Source organism: Solanum stenotomum, chromosome 2, assembly GCF_019186545.1.
Source record: "Solanum stenotomum isolate F172 chromosome 2, ASM1918654v1, whole genome shotgun sequence".
Lineage (NCBI taxonomy): Eukaryota > Viridiplantae > Streptophyta > Magnoliopsida > Solanales > Solanaceae > Solanum > Solanum stenotomum.
This window is the reverse complement of record NC_064283.1, coordinates 64,868,959-64,888,493: the sequence shown is the minus strand read 5'-3', so window position 1 is coordinate 64,888,493 and position 19,535 is coordinate 64,868,959. Positions and strand designations below refer to the sequence as shown.

The window sequence follows — 19,535 nt, the reverse complement described above, 5'->3', positions numbered from 1 at the left end:
TATACACACATAGATGAGAGACTCAATACTAACTGACTGACTGTCTATGAAGCCTCTAAAATACTGAGATGGATGTTGGGACAGACCCCACAACATCCTAATAAAACAAACTTAAAATCACAAAATAACCGAGTCCTTCGGAAAGCAAGGAGGCTCACCACTGGCTCTGGAATGCTCAGTTGGATCAACGGCGTGTTGGATGCTGATCTTGGGTACCTGCGTCTGCATCATAACAAGATGCAGGCCAACTGGCATCAGTACATGGAATGTACGAGTATGCGAGCTGGAACTAAGCAACATAGGCTAGCAGGAGATCTGGAAGATACTGAAAAGCTTACCTGGCTCAACTCAACTCAGCCTGACTGACTTCTTTCAATACAAGGCAATTTAAAATACGTGCGATATAAAGAAAGACTGCTTAAAACATGCTATAAACTCTGTGTGTATACAAAGATACAATAAGCCTGAGATGTATATAGAAATACAAATGAACTGATGTATATAAAAATACAATACTTTCTGTGTATGAAAATACAACAACTGTTGTGGGAGTTTCCCTAACCGACAACTATCACATAAGAGCTATAGTGATGATACAGTGATCGACCTCACGCTGCCAGAGCATCCTATTCCCGGCCAAAGGTATAGGACCTGAACTGCCTAATGGATCCACTAGTCTATCTGGAAAAGGATTCATCTAAAAAGTATGATCCTTTTCTGCCCATGGTGGCTAACATGGTTCTATGGGGGCTGTGGGTTCTTTGAACGCTCCCCCAACTCGGTGCTCGATACTACTCCCAAAAATGTAGTGGCTCTTATGTTTTTAAAACATATTTCTTCCTGCTGATTGAGATAATTACTCAAAAACTAGCTCAGAGGCTCTTTGGAAATCTCAGTTTCCTTTCTTCCTTTATGAAAATTAGCCCTAAGGCTCTTTTGGAAATCTCAGTTTCCGACCTTGTTTAAATGTAAAAACATTTCTTTAAAACTTCTTTGGGAATACATAGTTCCCTAATAACTTTGAAAAATGAACTCAATTTTAAACTCTTTACTCAACTTGAAACTCTTGACTCTTTACTCTTTACTTGACTTGCAACTTGAGCCTTAGAATGAAGTGAAAACGTTCAATTAAGACTCTTGAACAACTTTGAAAACTTGCTTGAACTAACTTCTTAACTTTGCTTGACTTGACTCTAACTTCTCTTTAACTTGATACTAACTTGCCTTGAATTGAATTATGGATTCAAGGTATATAATCACATGTTATGGATGAGTTCTTGACATTTAAAAGCAACTTGAAGTGTTGGAAAGAACTTGGAAACATAGGTACAATACCATGGAACATGCATGAAAGAGTATGAAATGAAAGGGAACACTTGGTGTCCTTGGCGCTCTGCAAGTTGCGGAGCGCCAGACCCAAAACTTCAGAGGGGGCCTGCTGGCGCTCTGAGAGGCGCGCCACCCTAAGGGGAAATGTTCAGAGCCCCTCTTGGGGCGCGGTGGCAGGCGCGACTCCCCACTCCCTTTCCCCGAAAACTTGATTTTTCTCCCTCTTTTCTCCAACTCTAAACCTTCCATACTTCAAGGGTTTCAACCCCCAAACACTAAGGATCATCAATCCCTCAACATACAATAGATTACAACTCAAAACACAACTGGAAAACATGTCCCAATCAACAAGGGACTTCAACAGCACAATCAATAACATCAACAACACAAACCAACAATTTCAACAACCCCATCAATCTTTTCTCAAGAATAAAAGGAGCTTGGTGTGTGGGGGAAAGGATCAACCCATCACTAAAAACTCACATACCTTAATAGGGATCACCCCCGATGATATCCACGACGGAAACTTGTTTGATCTCCTCTTCTTCTCTTCTTCTCTTCTTCACTCTCAAACCCTTACTTTCACTCTTTTAAAATGGGAGAAAAATGATCCACAATCAGCCTAACACAACAATATAACCTCAAAAGAAATAGCTAGGGAAAGGACCAAAATGCCCTTAAAAATTTTTGGACGGATTCCCTGCCAACTGCCCAACTTTCAAAGGCCATAACTCGCTCATACGAACTCGGAATCGAGCAAAATCAGTGGCGTTGGAAAGATCATTCCACGAGCTTCGCAGCCATAATTGTAACCACTCCTAACTCATCCTGATCTAGAAGTTACAACTGCTCAAATTTGGCCAAAAATTCACTTTTTCCCACACTTAGCCAAATTTCCAGGTTTTCAAAATTCTTTCCAAAAATGAAAATTTCCAATTCTAAGCCTCTTCAAAGCTATTTCAAATTGCCGGATGTTACAGCTCAGGTGGATCAACGGCGTGCTGGATGCTGATCATGGGTACCTGCGTCTGCATCATAATAAGATGCAGGCCAACTGGTATCAGTACATTGAATGTACGAGTATGCGAGTTGGAAAGCTAAACCACAACTTAAGCTTGAAAGCAGTACAAGAGAACACTTACCTTGGCTCTGTTCGACTCATGAATAACCGAACTCAATATAAAGCAATAAGATACATGCAATATATAAATAGCTTGTAAAACAATGTAAACAATAACAACTCAACTTTACTTATACAAAAGTAATATAACTTTTGTGGGAGGTTCTTTAACCGACAACCACAACTATGAGCCCTAGTGATGATACAACGTTTTACCTCACATTGCCCAAGGACCATCCTATACCTTGCTGTGATATAGGACCTTACTTTACTTAGTGGATCCACTAGCTTAATCTTACGTGATCATCTAAAAAGAATGACCCGTCAAGTCCCATGTTGGCTCATGGTTCTTATGAAAAGTTGAGTCAATATGAACTCGTGTCCCCAATTCGGTGCTCAATACTACTCCCAAAAATACTTTGGCTCATAAGTGTCTTAAACACATCTTTCTTTAGTTGAGATAATTACTCAAAACTTAGCCCAAAGGCTCTTTTGGAAAACATGGTTCCCTTCTTACTCAATTGTAGAAACATTTATAAACTTCTTTGGGAATACTTAGTTCACTAATAGCTTTTGAGAAATGAACTCAACTTTATACTCTTGACTTAACTTGAAACTTGAGATTCTTTACTTAGCTTGAAACTATATACTCTTTACTTGACTTGAAACTTGAGCCTTAAAATGAAATTAAAACGTTCAATAAAGACTCTTGAAAAACTTTAAAGACTTGCATGGACTTACTTCTTAACTTCTAGACTTGACTTCTAACTTCACTTGACTTTGATCCTAACTCACCTTGAATTGGATTATGGATTCAAGGTATATGATCACATGTTTATGGATGAGTTCTTGACGTTTAGACGTACCTTGGAGTGTCAAAAAGAACTATGAAACATAGGTACATTACCAAGGAACATGCATGTAAAAGTGGGGAATGAAAGGGGAAACTTGGCGTCCTTGGCGCTCTGCAAGGCGCGGGGCCAGCCCTCAAAGTTCAGAAGGGCTGTTGAGGTGCTCTGCAAGGCGCGGCACCCCAGGGGTGGAAGTTCAGAACACTTCTTGGGGGGCTCTGTCTGGCGCGACGCGCCACCCCTTTCCCCAGAAAAATTTGACTTTTCTCTTTCTTTTCTCCAACTCTAAACCCTCTCAAGCTCAAAGGTTCCAACACCAAACACTTAGAACATAAAACCCCTCAACATACAATAGATTCAACTCGGAAACACAGCCGGAAACATGTCCCAAGACAACAAGGAACTTCAACAACACAATCAACAACTTCAACAAACACAACTAACAATTTCAACAAACACAACCAAGCTTTTCTCGGAATTAAGACGAGTTTGGCATGTGGGGGAAAGAACTAACCCAACACTATGAACTCACATACCTAGTAGGGATCACCCCCGACGATATCCACGACGATCTTTGACGAAACCTTGCTTGATCTTCTCTTTCTCCTCTTCTTCTCCTCTCCACTCACAAACCCTCACTCTCACTCTTTTAAAAAGGGAACAACTGATCTAAAAATCAGTCTAACACATCAATATAACCAAAAGAATTGGTTAGGGAAAAGACCAAAATACCCTTAAACTTTCGGGTGAACTGCCCTGTGCCAACAGCCCAACTCCCAAGGGGCATAACTCACTCATACAAACTCGTAATTGAGCAAACTCGATGGCGTTGGAAAGATCATTCCACGAGCTTCGCAAACATAACTGGAAATACACCTAAATCATCCTGAACTAGGAGTTATGACTGTTCAAAGTTGGCCAAAAACTCACTTTTTTCCCATACTTAACCAAATTTCCAGATTTTTGAATTCCCTCCAAAAAAATGACTATTTCCAACTCTAAGCCTCTTCATAGTTATTTCAAATTGCCGGATGTTACAGTAAGCATTTGGAAAAGAATCAAGTCTTTTTATTTGATTGAGTATCTCAATTAGAGTATTGTCTTCTACTTTTATGATTTCCCTTAACACTTCTAATTCAGAAAATAAGTCTAAACCGTCAATATCGGAGTGAGTATTATGCTTTAAGGAACATTCAAGATTAAGACAATATTGTTTTAAATTCTCATTATCTAATGATCTCAATTTTTTCCACTAAATAGAAAATCAAAAATACTTTCATATACTTCAAATTGTTCAAATCTATTTTGAAGTGAAAAGATGGCTTGGTCTACATAAGAAGTAATCAACTCTAAATGATTCTTCAAGAGATCTTGTGATTTCATTATCATCATTCTCATCAAATTGTTTTTTTCTATAAATTACACGTNATTGTTTTAAATTCTCATTATCTAATGATCTCAATTTTTTCCACTAAATAGAAAATCAAAAATACTTTCATATACTTCAAATTGTTCAAATCTATTTTGAAGTGAAAAGATGGCTTGGTCTACATAAGAAGTAATCAACTCTAAATGATTCTTCAAGAGATCTTGTGATTTCATTATCATCATTCTCATCAAATTGTTTTTTTCTATAAATTACACGTTTCTTACGAAATTCAGGTTCTATATTCATCTCTAATGCAATTTCCTTAGCCGAAATCATAGCACTTGTAAATCCTTCTTCTCTATATATAATTCCTCTTCAACAGCTCCACGTCTTTCATTCTCTTAGGAATAATATATATATATGATGTCTTCATAATCGTAGAGGTATTGATGGGGGCATTTCTGCCAAGCACATTGGTTATTAATTTGAGGGCTGTCAATGAGAGTGGTCTTAGTGTTTGATTTCTTATTATTGTTTTAAGTTTTTTGAGTTAAAACTCTAAAGCACGACTAAAGAGTAATGAAAGAAGGGAAAATTCCTAAACATCTTATAGCCTCTCATTCATAAGTGTAGCGCGCTTCACACTCATGAACAAGACTCTACTAGACGTGGTTCATGAGACATCAATCCTAGAATCATTCTAAACCTTGTGCTCTAATTACCAAGTTTGTCACGACCCATGGGTACCCCCTAGACGTAAGATGGCATACTTGACCCCGAAGGGGTCGCATACAAGACCTTAGCATAATCATACACATAAGTCATAGAATAATGCATAAAAATTAAAACTTTTACGATCGAAGTCAACTTCTCATTCATAAACGAAAATAGAATCTAGACTTTGTCTCAATCACCATCTAGTACAATAGAGAGTACAAATAGGGTCAAAAAGCCCTTTACATCAACAAAGTCTCAAATTCGGAAATACAATAGAAACTAAGAAATGATAACATCGTGTCCTCAAACTTGAGGACTCACCAAGCCTAGGGAATAGTCAACCCAACCTTCACTTGAAGTAAGGAGTATGTCTCAACGACCAGAACCTACACTCATAGTAAAAGTAGAAATATGGGTTAGCACATAAAGTACTAAGTATGAAAGCCATGCACAAAATCATTGAAATATGCATAAAGGGGACATTTAGTTGAAATCATTCCTTTATCAAGTTTGAAAACCATTATGCACATTTATGAAGAAACATAAGTCATACCAACATACAGGCAACCCAAAGCCATACTAGTGCAATGCAAAGGTAAGATCCCATAACCCTACCCAATGCTAAGTATCACATTTAGATCACCAACAACATACATATCTTACTTTTGGTTCATCCATAATCAACATACATAAGTAAGGAGACATTCATGATCATAACTTGTAACAAGTAAGTCAACCTTAACATTCATACATATCATACTTACATAATCCATAATCTTTATTAGCATAAGAGAACCTAACCACAACCCCTCTCAAAGTCCACTTGTGCAATGTATGAGTGAAGTCCCATACTCCCACTCATACTAAGTAGTACCTCTTAAGAAGTCATACTTTAAGTCCATGTTCTTACCGTAGTTCATATTCGTATCATATAGGGATAATAGCCTTAATCGACATAGACCATGTGAGCTACTTGGAATCCAGTGTCTTACTCCCACACCGAAAAGAGGTACGTCCTACTTGCTTAATGTAGAACTTACATATTAGCTTTTAGGTGGATCCACTAGCTAAGACCTATGTGGACATATAGTTATGGGACATGGAGATTGCTACTAGAAACTCAGACTTCTAACGTGAAAGGTTTTCATCTAATGAGATTACATACATAGGGAAGCCGTACTTTCTAACGTACAAGCTCCCATCTCACTTTCATATCCGCTCGGTGCTAAGCATAATTCCCTTTAGAGGTTACTTTAAGTCTTTTCTTAAGTTTAGGTTCATGAAAGAATACACTAGGCACTCTAACCAACATACATCATAATAACTCAAGACTCATTAGGTGAGAATGCCCTTTCAACCTTAGAATCATCAACATGTGAGTAAACCTTTCACATCATATTCATAGTGTGTTCATGAGAATGACCTTTCAATCAACACAACAAGCTTAACATAAAAGTACATACATACTTCATACATAATCAAGTGCAAAGGTATAGGGAAGAATAATCTTGCATCAATACCAGAATTACACCTTAACCATAAGTTCATCACTATCTAAGTGAATCACAAGTTCATATACAGTCTTCATCAACATACATAAACCCTAGTTATTGCCCTTCAAGGATAAGAATCAAGATCAACCCTAATTGAAAGAATTACAACATTAGATGGGGGACATTTCATGATTCAATAACATGATAAGCATAAACATAATCAATTGACAAGCTTGCAAGATCAATCAAATCATACCCTAGTTCACAATTTAGGAAGAAGGGGAAATCATGGGTCCAAGGGAGATTTTCATCAAAAACCAACAATACTTCAACATTCCCATCATAAATCATCATAACCAATCATAACAAACCATATTTAAACAATGGAAAATGTTTTGGAAGAAGACCCGTGTTGTAGATTGAAAACCCTAGGTTTGGGAGATTTGAAAACATAATTTGAAGGGGCTCCTTGGGTGATAGCTACCCAAGAATGAAAAGCATCCATACCTCAATTAAGAATCTCTAAGAAATTTAGGGAAGAACCTTGAAAATCTACAAACCCTAGCTCCAATGACTTCTTCTTCTTCCTTGAGCTTAGAGAGAGAAATATTGAGAGAGGAGGGTGTGGGCGTTTTTTATTTCAATTTGGGTGTTTGTGAATAATGACCAAGTCTTTTGAAATTTGACTTAAAAACAACCTATATACTTCCCCTAAAAATACCCAAAACACCCCCACTTAATTGGACTAAAAAGGAAATGACCTAAAAGTCCTTCATTTAATGGTCCCCATTAGGGACCACGACCCACCTTCACGAGCCGTAGTGTGGACCACAACCCGTGGTCCCCCCCTCGTGAAAGTTGGGGCAGTAGCTCCCTTTTGGTGGCATGAGGCACTTGAGTCCAAGGCATTACCACAAGGGGCTCCACGAGTCGTGGTCCCTCTCATGGTCCTTGAGGCAATAGCCTCACTACTTGGGGGCCCTTGCTCATTGCCTAAGGCAACTCCACGAGCACCTTCCATGGTAGTGGTCATGACCATGGATCGTGGTGATAGCCGTGGAAGTTGAGGCATTAGCTAGGGAGAATGGTGGCCATATTTTCATGGCCAAGAAGGCTTCACGACCACCTTCACAAGCCGTGGAGTGGACCACGACTCGTGGTCCCCTTCATGAAGCTGGGGCAGTGTGCTCCTAGCTAGGGGCAGGCTTGGCCTTTGGCCTTGGCTTGGCCCCTTGGCTTTGGCACTTGCCCCTTGGTCTTTACTCAATAAGCCTCATTTCAACCCTAAAGGACTTACTAATAATTCGGGGAGTGATTTTACGATTTTTAACCTTACTTTTAGGCTCTAGAAAACCTATCATTTTCCGGGGTGTTACAAATTCCCTAATATTTCAAAGAGTAAAAAAAAGTATATTAATATTTAGTTAAGCTACTCCACAAGAAATCAAACAAAAGAAGTACATTTTTGGTTAAATTATACCACATAATTTAAAAGAAGTAATTTTTTTTTTGTTTTGCTTGTTCTTTCCATAATGTCGTTTTAATAGTAAAAAGGGAAAATGTATAAATACCCCCACAGCCTATACTCGAAATCCCAGAGACACACCTAACCTTTACTAAGGTCCTATTACCCCCTCGAACTTAATTTATCTATAATATTCTACCCCTTTTCGGCCTACGTGGCACTATCCTTGAAAATTTTGTCAACATACGCTGGGCCCACAAGATAGTGCCACGTAGGCCAAAAAGGGGTAGAATATTACATATAAAATAAGTTCGGGGGGGTAATAAGACCTTAGTAAAGGTTAGGTGTGTCTCTGGGATTTCAAGAATAGGCTGGGGGGGGTACTTATGCATTTTCCCTAGTAAAAAACAATTCAATATTTTTCAATAAGAAGTTTCTTCTTATTGATCTTGCAAAAGTATTTGAAAGTTCAGCAATACAACTTTTTTTCTTTTAAAAACAAAATTACTTTGCAAAGAAAAACATGTTATGATTTCTTATCCTTTTATGTTGATAAATTGTGTGTAGAATATAAACTCTAATAATTAAATACTGATGAATTGTATTTACACCTCACAAAAGTAAAATCTTATTTGAGCACTTACGTCGAGTTAATAAATATATATTTTATTTAAATTAATTTGACGTTTTTCTTGATAAATTATTTATTAAGAGTTTATTTTTTAAAATTAATTTTATTAATTATACTTTAAAAATATAAATATGACTATTAATAATTATATATAGTTATTTAATGATATATATATTATTAAAAAATAATTATTTTGAATATATAAGTTAAATAATAAAATTTTATTAAATTATTTAACTATATTATACTATTTAATATGCAGACAATAAAAATGGAAATATGTGGAAACCCAGTAAAGTCATCATTGTATACATGTCAATGTGTAAAATTAAATGGATCCCACTGCACTAAATGATAGAAGGCATAATTTGTAATTTAATAGAGAAGTGCAGGTTTTTTTTCTTCTAAAGATGGTAAGAAGGCCCAAATAATAAGGCTGATAGTACAATATTTCTATGCAAGCTGAACTTGCAATATCTTTGAGGACCATAATACCCTTGATCTTTTCACTTAATGCCTAGAAAAAACCATGTTGAAAGTGTTTCTTCTACTACTAGACTAGACTAGATAGATATGACCCGTGTTAACACGTGCCCAATATGTCATTTGGATGTGGTTACTTCGATACAGTTTCCTTCTTCTTTTTTCTTAAAAAAAAAAACATCTTTCTGTTTCATTTTGATTAAAACTGGATGTAAATTCCCAGAGGATTCTAACGGCCATACATCCAATCATGGATTAATACAAAAAAAATAGTTATATACTTGCGGTGTCAAAGCGTAAAAGTTAGAGAATTATAAATGTCAAGAGCTGCATTAAATATAGTTGGTATTAGTGGTAGCACTAACCAAACATGTAGATCGGATAATTAAAGATGGGATTTAGCCACAAGTGACATGCCTCTAATTAAAGGTTTTCATATTAATCATTGTCCAAAGCTGAAGGAGATTCTAGAGACGTGAAGGGTATTTGATAATAGGAAAGCTAAATATACAAACAAATCCCAATCCTACATAACATTTCTTCATTTTATCTTTTATATAAATAATATTTGTGTTTAATCAACAGAGAAGAAGCTGTCACTTGAAAACATTTCTTTCAAACATGTTTTGAGAATTATTTTCTTTAGCCAAGGGTCTTTCAAAAATAATTCCTCTATCCACAAAAATAGAGTTAAGGTCTACATACACCCCACTACTTGTGGAACTTTAATTTATTGAATATATTATTGCTATTGTTATATTATATTCCTAGGGAAACATACATGTTTGTTAGTAATTTTCTACTAAAAGGGGAGAAACAACTTTTCTCACTGTTGATTTTCATACTACTTTAATTAATACTTAGACATGATTATGAATAAACTTTATATTATTTTTTTTCTAAAAAATTACTTTTCACTCACTGGGTTAAACATCATAGAGCATTTTCTAAACAAATATTTTTGGAGAACAATATTTTTTTAGAAAATCATTTAGGATGAAATATGACTTTCGTTGTACCAAACACGCCCCCATTGGTTTTTAACCAATGCATATGCCGGCAAAGAAGTAGTGCATATATATTACTTTCGTATTGATCGTCCAATTTTTGGCAGTCTTGCTTATATCTTGATTCTTGACTTACACTTTGTTTGGATGGTTCTTATATTATTTTATAATGTATTATATTATATTATATGATAGTGTATTGTATTATATTGTATTTTATCTTTTTGATGAATACAATGTTTAATAGAATATATCATTTTTCGGTTACTACAAGTTATCACACATCAATAATTTGAATGACAAACTACACGAAAAGTAGGATGCATGATAAATCTATTATAAATAATGTAGGGTAAATGATAAAACATAATTACTAGATAGTGTTTGTTATATTATGAAGTTATGATGATTTAATAAACTATGAGGTCTGGTAGAGGACCTGATCGCATGAGCCACAGACATACAAGATAGACAACATGGAACAACAATAAAACCGCCACAACTGTGGTGATTGGTGAGCACGGGAAAAGAAGTGCAGAGTTCTCAGCCAATGGAGTTACACTAGGCTGTTTTTGTCCATCTTATATTGATCACTTTGATAAGAAATAACCTAGTTTTTGCAAACATGATTTTTGAAATGCTAAAGTCTTCTCTCTCAACATTTATCTCTTGAGCAAGGAGATTTCCACGTAAACATCCTTGTCCTTTACTTTAAGCATTACTTTCGATATTGTTCTTAACTTTGTCAAGGAACCTAGTACGTTGACCTATGGTGGACACATATAAGCTAACAACATTTAATACCCTAACTACCATTACCACAACCAGTACCGTATGCTGGATTTTTCTAAGCCGTGTCACCATTTAAAGGACAAAAATGGCTCCAGAGAAAAAGCAATGAAGATTTTGTTGCAGGCCTCCAAAAATTTCATCGATATTTTTTTAGACTAATTAGCTCGTTCTTCCAAATCAGTTGAAACTTGAGTTGTTAAAATTGATTTGGTACGTTTGGATTTTTTTAAAAAAAATAATACCGCTCCATCAAATTTAGATTAATATGATGTAATATGCACAATTAGAATTGTGGACAATTATAACCAATTTAATGAATCCTACATTATTTCATTGTAACAAGCAAATAGAAAAAAATAAAATTATTATTATGAACAAATAAAAATAAATATTTTTTTTCCACAAGTTGTGTAATGGTTGTTGAAGATGCTTCAATTTTTTTAATCTTTTCTCATATATATTTTCCACAAGTTGTGCAATGATTGTTGAAGTTGCTTTAATTTTTTAAGACTTTTCTCTATATGTGTTTTTCCCCAAGTTGTATAATGGTTGTTGAAGATGCTTTAATTAAAAAAAATTACCTTTTGTTTAGTGGAAACTTTCAAAAAGCTTTAATACATCTTTGTCCTTTTATCCAATCGTAATTCTTTGTTCAGAAACCACATGGTCATGTTTCCTTTTTTTCTAATCTTTAATCACATTATTTGAGGTCTTACTTTTATGTCTATCACCCATTTTCCAATATACAGCCTCTTTTTTTCAATCAAAACTAGTTATTCCTAAAGATGACTGATGCCTTTGTGTCATTTGCAGTTCAAAAATTGGGTGATTTCGTCATTCAACAAGTTTCCCTGCTTCCAAAGCTGAGAAATGAGCTACTATTCATACAGTCTTTCCTCAAAGATGCAGAACTAAAGCAAAGTAGAGATCAAAGAGTTCAACAATGGGTGTTTGAGATCAACTCTATTGCTAATGATGCTGTTGCTATACTCAAGACTTACACCTTCAAGGCTGGTAAAGGTGCTAGTCGTCTCAAGGCTTGCGCTTGCATATGTAGAAAGGAGAAGAAATTATACAACGTTGCAATCACTCAAGCAACGAATCATGGATATCTCTCGCAAACGAGAGACTTATGGTATTACAAATATCAATTATAATTCAAGTGAAGGGACAAGTAATCAGGTTAGAACATTGCGGAGAACTACCTCATATGTGGATGACCAGGATTACAGTTTTGTTGGACTTCAGGATGTTGTACAAACATTGCTAGCTCAACTTCTCAAAGCAGTGCCTCGTCATGTTTTGTGTTTGACGTGAGGAAGGAACTTGGTTGTATGAGCGTGATGGCATTATCAAACATACGACCTCTTATTACCAAGAACTTTTTATGACCCAGCACCATCAGTCTCTAAATACTCTTATAAGGAACGACCCTGTTACGATCAAGCAAGAGGACCACCTACTCTTAAGTAGCATTCCTTCATTAGACGAGATCAACGCCACTGTATACTCCTTCCATCCCTTCAAAGCTCCGGGTCCGGATGGACTTCACCCTTTTTTCTATCAGAAATATTGGGATATCGTAGGCCCTTCAGTTCAAACTTTATGCCAGAGAGCCTTTACAACAGGAGTCATCCCTGATCCCATTAAACATACTCATATCTGCCTAATTCCTAAATGTAAGAATGCTACTTCGCTAAAGAACTTTCGTCCTATTAGCTTATGTAATACCTCCTACAAAATTATTACTAAAATACTTTCGAGAAGAATGCGGCAATTTATGGATAAATTGATAGGTCCCTGCCAAACAAGCTTCCTCAAAAATAGGCAAGCTGCAGATAATGCAATTATTGTCCAGGAAGTAGTCTCCCATTTCAAAAAAATGAAAGTGAAAAAAGGGAGCTTTATGGCAAAAATAGACCTCAAAAAAGCGTTTGATAGAATCGAATGGTCTTTCATAAAGCATACCCTCCAATACTTTAATTTCCCCTCAAAAACCATAAACCTCATTATGTCTTGCATTAGCTCTAGTCAAACATCCATCCTCATTAATGGCTCGAGAACTGAATATTTCAAACCTAATAGGGGAATACGCCAAGGGGATCCTATGTCTCCTTATATCTTCATCCTTTGTATGGAGGTCCTATCGCACCACATAGAAAATGTTGTCAGCAATAAGAGGTGGGCTCCTATAAAAATTAGTAGCTACGGGCCAAACTTTTCTCACCTTTTCTTCGCGGATGACCTTGTCTTGATGTCCCAAACCACTGATAGTAGTTGTACAACAATTATTGAAATTATGAACTCCTTTTGTAGTTGGTCGGGGCAAATAGTTAACACCAACAAATCTAAGTTACTTTTTTCCAAAAACTGCTCTGAGATAGTCGTGGGGGATACCTCTGCGATTCTAAAAATCAAGCCTAGTAGCTCATTTGGAAAATATCTAGGATTCCCGATCTTTGGAAGTAAGCCTCAAAAGAAAGACTTCCAATTTATTACTGAAAACCTCCAAGCAAAGCTTAGTGGATGGAAAACAAATTTCCTCAGCATGGCGGGTAGAACGACTCTCTTTAAATCCTCCTTAAGTCCTATGGCTACTCATATCATGCAATTCGTTAAGCTCCCCATGAATGTCATTAAGTGCATAGATAGAGTCCAACGTAATTTCATCTGGGGGACCACTGATACCAGGAAAAAGATGCATTTGGTCAAATGGGACGTAGTTACAAAGGATAGGTATTCAGGGGGCCTGGGTGTTCTCCTTAGTCGGAATAGAAATGAGGCTCTAGTACTAACTAAGCTAGCATGGCGCCTATCCAGAAATCCTAACTCTCTATGGGCATCGACACTCGTAAGAAAGTATACTAGGGGTACTTACTCGCTAAAGATCGCCACCTAAAGACTAGCAGTAGGAGACGTGGAAAAATAATACTCTAGCATGGGAAAATTGTTCACAATGCAGTAGATGGGACCTAGGACAAGGTAACCTGATTAGCTTCTGGGAGGATAAATGGTTGCACCACCCCCTACCCTTAAGGCATAGAGTCACTGGCCCTCTATGTGAAAAAGACCTAAGTTTAAAAGTGAGCGACGTGATTCGAGATGGTTCCTGGGCACTACATCTACTTTCCTTTCACCTTCCCCCTGATATCATGCTCGAAATAACAACTACCTTCATTCCTCAAAGGCCTAACATGTCTGATAAAATCACCTGGGGCCTAACAAATGACGGGTTTTTCACTACAAAATCTGCGTATAATTTCCTCAAATACAAAAACTCCCCTGCTTATACTACTCATAATACCCCTACCATCAACTTTAGTTGGATCTGGAAGCTCCAATGCCCCCAATAAAATCAAATACTTCCTCTGGTTAAGCAATCACGGCAGACTTAAAACGGCTAGCTACCTGCACATTATTGGACTTGATGTTGATCCGTTCTGTATATTATGCAAAAGCATTAAGACAATTACCCACATCCTCCTGGATTGTCCTGTTGCAAAAAAATTCTGGGCAAATCTTGGCCTAATAGACACCATCGAAAAAATCACAACTAGCAATAACCCAAACTGGTTAAGCAGCCTGAAAGATTTAAATTTCAAGATTAGCTCTTTTAACTGGAAACATGTTTTTCCTTTTGCTATGTGGCACATTTGGCTAAATCGTAATAATAACTTCCACAGAAAATCAAAGGAAGATATAAATATCTCCCTTATGATGACCAAAGCTAGTGAATATTTCTTTCTTGTCCCCTACAGCAACAACAAAACTGTTAAAAGAAATGTTGCTACCCCCTATAAATGCCCCCCCCCCCCCCCTCTTTCTGGGTTTAAATTAAATGTGGATGGCTCATTTGAACATAGTACAAGTAAAGGAGGAGCAGGAAGTGTAATTCGAGACTCCAATGGTAACTGGGTAGTAGGTAAGAGCTCGAAGATTTCCACGAATTCAGTGCTAAATGCTGATCTTTTAGCTTTAATGCAGGGGCTAAGACTTGCTCAGAGCCAAGGCATCCTGGACATCGTTATAGCCATGGATTCCGCAGAGGTAATAAAAATGCTTGAGGAAAAAAATGAGACTGAATCCAATCTTCTAATTGAATGCAGGGCGTTGCTCCGGCTGATGAAGGGGCCAATACCCAGAGCAGGAAACAAAGTGGCTGACTTGCTAGCACGGAATGGAAGAAACCTACCGGATAACATGCTTTTTGAAGTTTGGCGTACTGTGCCAATATTTGTTTTTGAAGTAGTTGAGGAAGACAAAAAACTCTCTCCTCTTATTAGGCAAAGAACTTCTAGTTGTAATATAATTTCTACTATTTCTACTGCTCAGTATGTAGGGCAGGCAGATGCTACCAACAGTGTAGCCATTACTGTAGTCTCTTTATCATGCTAATATAATATAATCTCCTTTCTGACCAAAAAAAAAAAAAAACTATTTTGAAGCAAACTTCCTAACAATATATAAAGTCATTATTTTGTCTTGAGCATAAAAAGAAAAAAATCGTGACAATTCTCTAACTCTTGAGAAGTTTAATAATTTTCGAAAAAGATATTCAGAAGTATAAATCTACATCACAAGAGAATTTGTTAACAAAAACAAATGAATTTCGACTACACAATGTTAACTTCATATATTTGAACATTACATACTAATGTATATATTACGCAAAAAAATAATAATTATATCATCAAAATTATTTTCCTCAAGTACTCGAGGTTATGGAATATACTCTCTATAGAACGATTTGCTTCATCAGAATAATGGTACCTCATATTCCACTAAACTTCGAACTCACTCAACTACAATAAATCACACGAATTTTTTTAAAGTGCAAGAAGAAGAAGAGTAGAAGATTTTTAAAAAATTGTGGTTGAAAAATGAGAGGAAGCCCCTCTATTTATAGTCAACAAAGGGTAGTATGAACAAAATGTTTTTTGTGTCTTATCTGAAAAGTCTGGACCTTTCCGAGAAGTCACAACTAATTGAAAAAGTCACAACCTAAGTTAGGAATATTATAGTAATTTAATATTCAAGTTAGGAGTTCATGCTTTTAAGATAAATATTGAATATTGATATGATGATATGATAATGGTAGGTGAAGAGAGGGTGAATGATGAAATTGTTGAGCTACCATTTCCATAAGACCTCTCAACTTGGCATGTGAACTAAAATATGTAGGAAAGAGAGAGGGGGAATATGTCAACAAGTAGATATAAAATGTCTGATGGAATATTGCAAAAGTCATATATTGATTGATTATACAGAAAGATGCTTTAATGATGTCTCCAGCTACAGCCAAACCAATTTTTAAATTCTCTGTGTACTAACAAATAACAATGAATAATAATGTACTTGTTAATATTAATCCGCAACTTTTACTTAATTCTTCTTGGCAGCTATAAACAGCCAACTTTTGATATGACTAGTTCATCTCCAATAAGAGGAAATAGTAAATGAGAAAGGGATGTTAGCTTCCACCTCCGATCCCCATGTCCTTATAAATTGATTATTGCTGTAACATCGATCATACTCAATTAATTACACTAAAAAATCCAAACCGGCACCTAAAGATGGCTGATGCCTTTGTGTCATTTGCAGTTCAAAAATTGGGTGATTTCCTCATACAGGAAATTAACCTACGTTTAAGTCTAAGAGAGGATATACAATGGCTGCGAAACGAGCTTCTCTTCATGCAGTCTTTCCTCAAAGATGCAGAACTAAAACAATGTGGAGATCATAGAATTCGACAATGGGTGTTTGAGATCAACTCAATTGCTAATGACGCTGTTGCTATACTCGAGACTTACACCTTCGAGGCAAGTAAAGGTGCTAGTCGTCTCAAGGCTTGCGCTTGCATCTGCAGGAAGGAGAAGAAATTCTACAATGTCGCCAAGGAGATCCAATCACTCAAGCAACGAATCATGGATATCTCTCGCAAACGAGATACTCATGGTATTACAAATATCAATAGTAATGCAGGAGAAGGAACAAGTAATCAGGTTACAACATTGAGGAGAACTACCTCATATGTGGATGACCAGGATTACATTTTTGTTGGCTTTCAGGATGTTGCACAAACATTGCTAGCTCAACTTCTCAAAGCAGAGCCTTGTCGAAGCGTCCTCTCCATTTATGGAATGGGGGGTTTAGGCAAGACCACTCTTGCAAGAAAACTTTACACCAGTCCTGATATACTCAATAGCTTCCATACACGCGCTTGGATATGTGTTTCTCAAGAGTACAACACCATGGATCTTCTTAGGAATATCATAAAATCCGCCCAAGGTTGCACCAAGGAAACTCTCGATTTGTTGGAAAGGATGACAGAAGGAGATCTAGAAATTTATCTTCGTGATCTATTAAAAGAACGCAAATACCTTGTGGTGGTTGATGATGTATGGCAGAAAGAAGCATGGGAGAGTTTGAAAAGAGCATTCCCGGATAGCAAGAATGGCAACAGAGTCATTATTACCACACGCAAAGAAGATGTCGCTGAAAGAGCAGACGACATAGGTTTTGTTCATAAACTTCGTTTCCTAAGTCAAGAAGAAAGTTGGGATCTCTTTCGTAAGAAACTACTTGATGTTCGATCAATGGTTCCAGAAATGGAAAGTTTAGCTAAGGATATGGTGGAAAAGTGTAGAGGCTTACCTCTTGCAATTGTTGTATTAAGCGGACTACTTTCGCATAAAAAGGGGCTAAACGAATGGCAAAAGGTGAAAGATCACCTTTGGAGGAACATTAAAGAAGATAAATCTATTGATATCTCTAACATACTATCCTTAAGCTACAATGATTTGTCAGTTGCGCTCAAGCAGTGTTTTCTCTACTTTGGTATTTTTCCAGAAGATAAAGAGGTAGGGGCTAATAACATAATACGGTTGTGGATGGCCGAGGGTTTCATACCCAGAGGAGAAGAAAGAATGGAGGATGTCGCTGAAGGCTTCTTGAATTAACTAATAAGACGAAGCTTGATACAAGTGGTAGATACATTTTGGGAAAGAGTTACTGAATGTAGGATTCATGATTTACTCCATGATCTTGCGATACAAAAGGCATTGGAGGTAAACTTCTTTGACATTTATGATCCAAGAAGCCACTCCATATCCTCTTTATGTATCAGACATGTCATTCATAGTGAAGGAGAAAGGTACCTCTCACTTGATCTTTCTAACTTAAAGTTGAGGTCAATTATGTTCTTCGATCCAGATTTTCATAAGATGAGTCTTATAAACTTCAGGAGTGTGTTCCAACATCTATATGTGTTGTACTTGGATATGCATGTTGGGAATGTGTCTATAGTACCTGATGCCATAGGAAGTTTGTACCACCTCAAGATGTTAAGATTGACAGGTATCCGTAATCTTCCGTCTTCCATTGGCAACCTCAAGAATCTACAGACACTTGTTGTCGATGCGGGCGGATACACTTGTCAACTACCCCGCGAGACAGCTGACCTAATAAATTTAAGACATTTAGTTGCTCGGTACTATTCAAAACCTCTGGTACGTATAAGCAAACTCAGTAGTCTTCAAGTTGTTGATGGCATCCATTGTGATCAATGGAAAGATGTTGACCCTGTTGATTTAGTCAATCTTCGAGAATTAAGCATGGGTTATATAAAGAAATCTTACTCCTTAAACAACATTAGCAGCTTGAAAAACCTTGGCACACTCAGATTGTTTTGTAGAGGTGATCAATCATTCCCATCTCTCGAATTTGTTAATTGTTGTGAAAAGCTCCAGAAATTGTGGTTAAGTAGGAGAATAGAGAAACTGCCTCATCTGTTTCCAAATTCCATCACAATGATGCTTCTTTGGGACTCAGTACTGACAGAAGATCCGATGCCTATTTTGGGAATGTTGCCAAACCTGAGGAATCTCGATTTGATTAGTGCTTATGAAGGAAAGGAAATAATGTGCAGTGATAACAACTTCAGTCAACTAGAGTTTCTTCAACTTGAGGATCTTCGAAACCTAGAAAGATGGGATTTAGGCACAAGTGCCATGCCTCTGATTAAAGGTCTTGGTGTCCATGATTGTCCAAATTTAAAGGACATTCCTGAGAGAATGAAAGATGTGGAGCTATTGAAGAGGAATTATACGCGGTGAAGCTTTTCAAGCATATATCATCTCTTCATAATCGTAAAGGTATTGATGGGGGCATTTCTGCCAAGCACTTGAAGACATTGGTTATTAATTGAGTGGTTTTAGTGTTTGATTTCTTATAATTGGTTTGAACATAATTGTTTTAATTAATTGGTCTACTGTATGTT

The 19,535-nt window shown here is 36.6% G+C and overlaps 2 protein-coding genes and 1 pseudogene across 2 annotated transcripts in view; 1 reads left to right on the top strand and 2 right to left on the bottom strand.

Annotated features, from left to right (window-relative positions):
- The window catches only part of LOC125856615 (disease resistance protein RPP13-like), a 24,539-nt pseudogene extending 6,105 nt beyond the window's left edge, over positions 1 to 18,434 (top strand).
- The window catches only part of LOC125856610 (disease resistance protein RPP13-like), a 228,901-nt gene that overhangs the window by 65,880 nt on the left and 143,486 nt on the right, over positions 1 to 19,535 (bottom strand). The window lies entirely within an intron of this gene.
- LOC125856617 (disease resistance protein RPH8A-like) overlaps positions 1 to 19,535 on the bottom strand; it is a 227,377-nt gene that overhangs the window by 65,994 nt on the left and 141,848 nt on the right. The gene's annotated exons all lie outside the window — the stretch shown is intronic.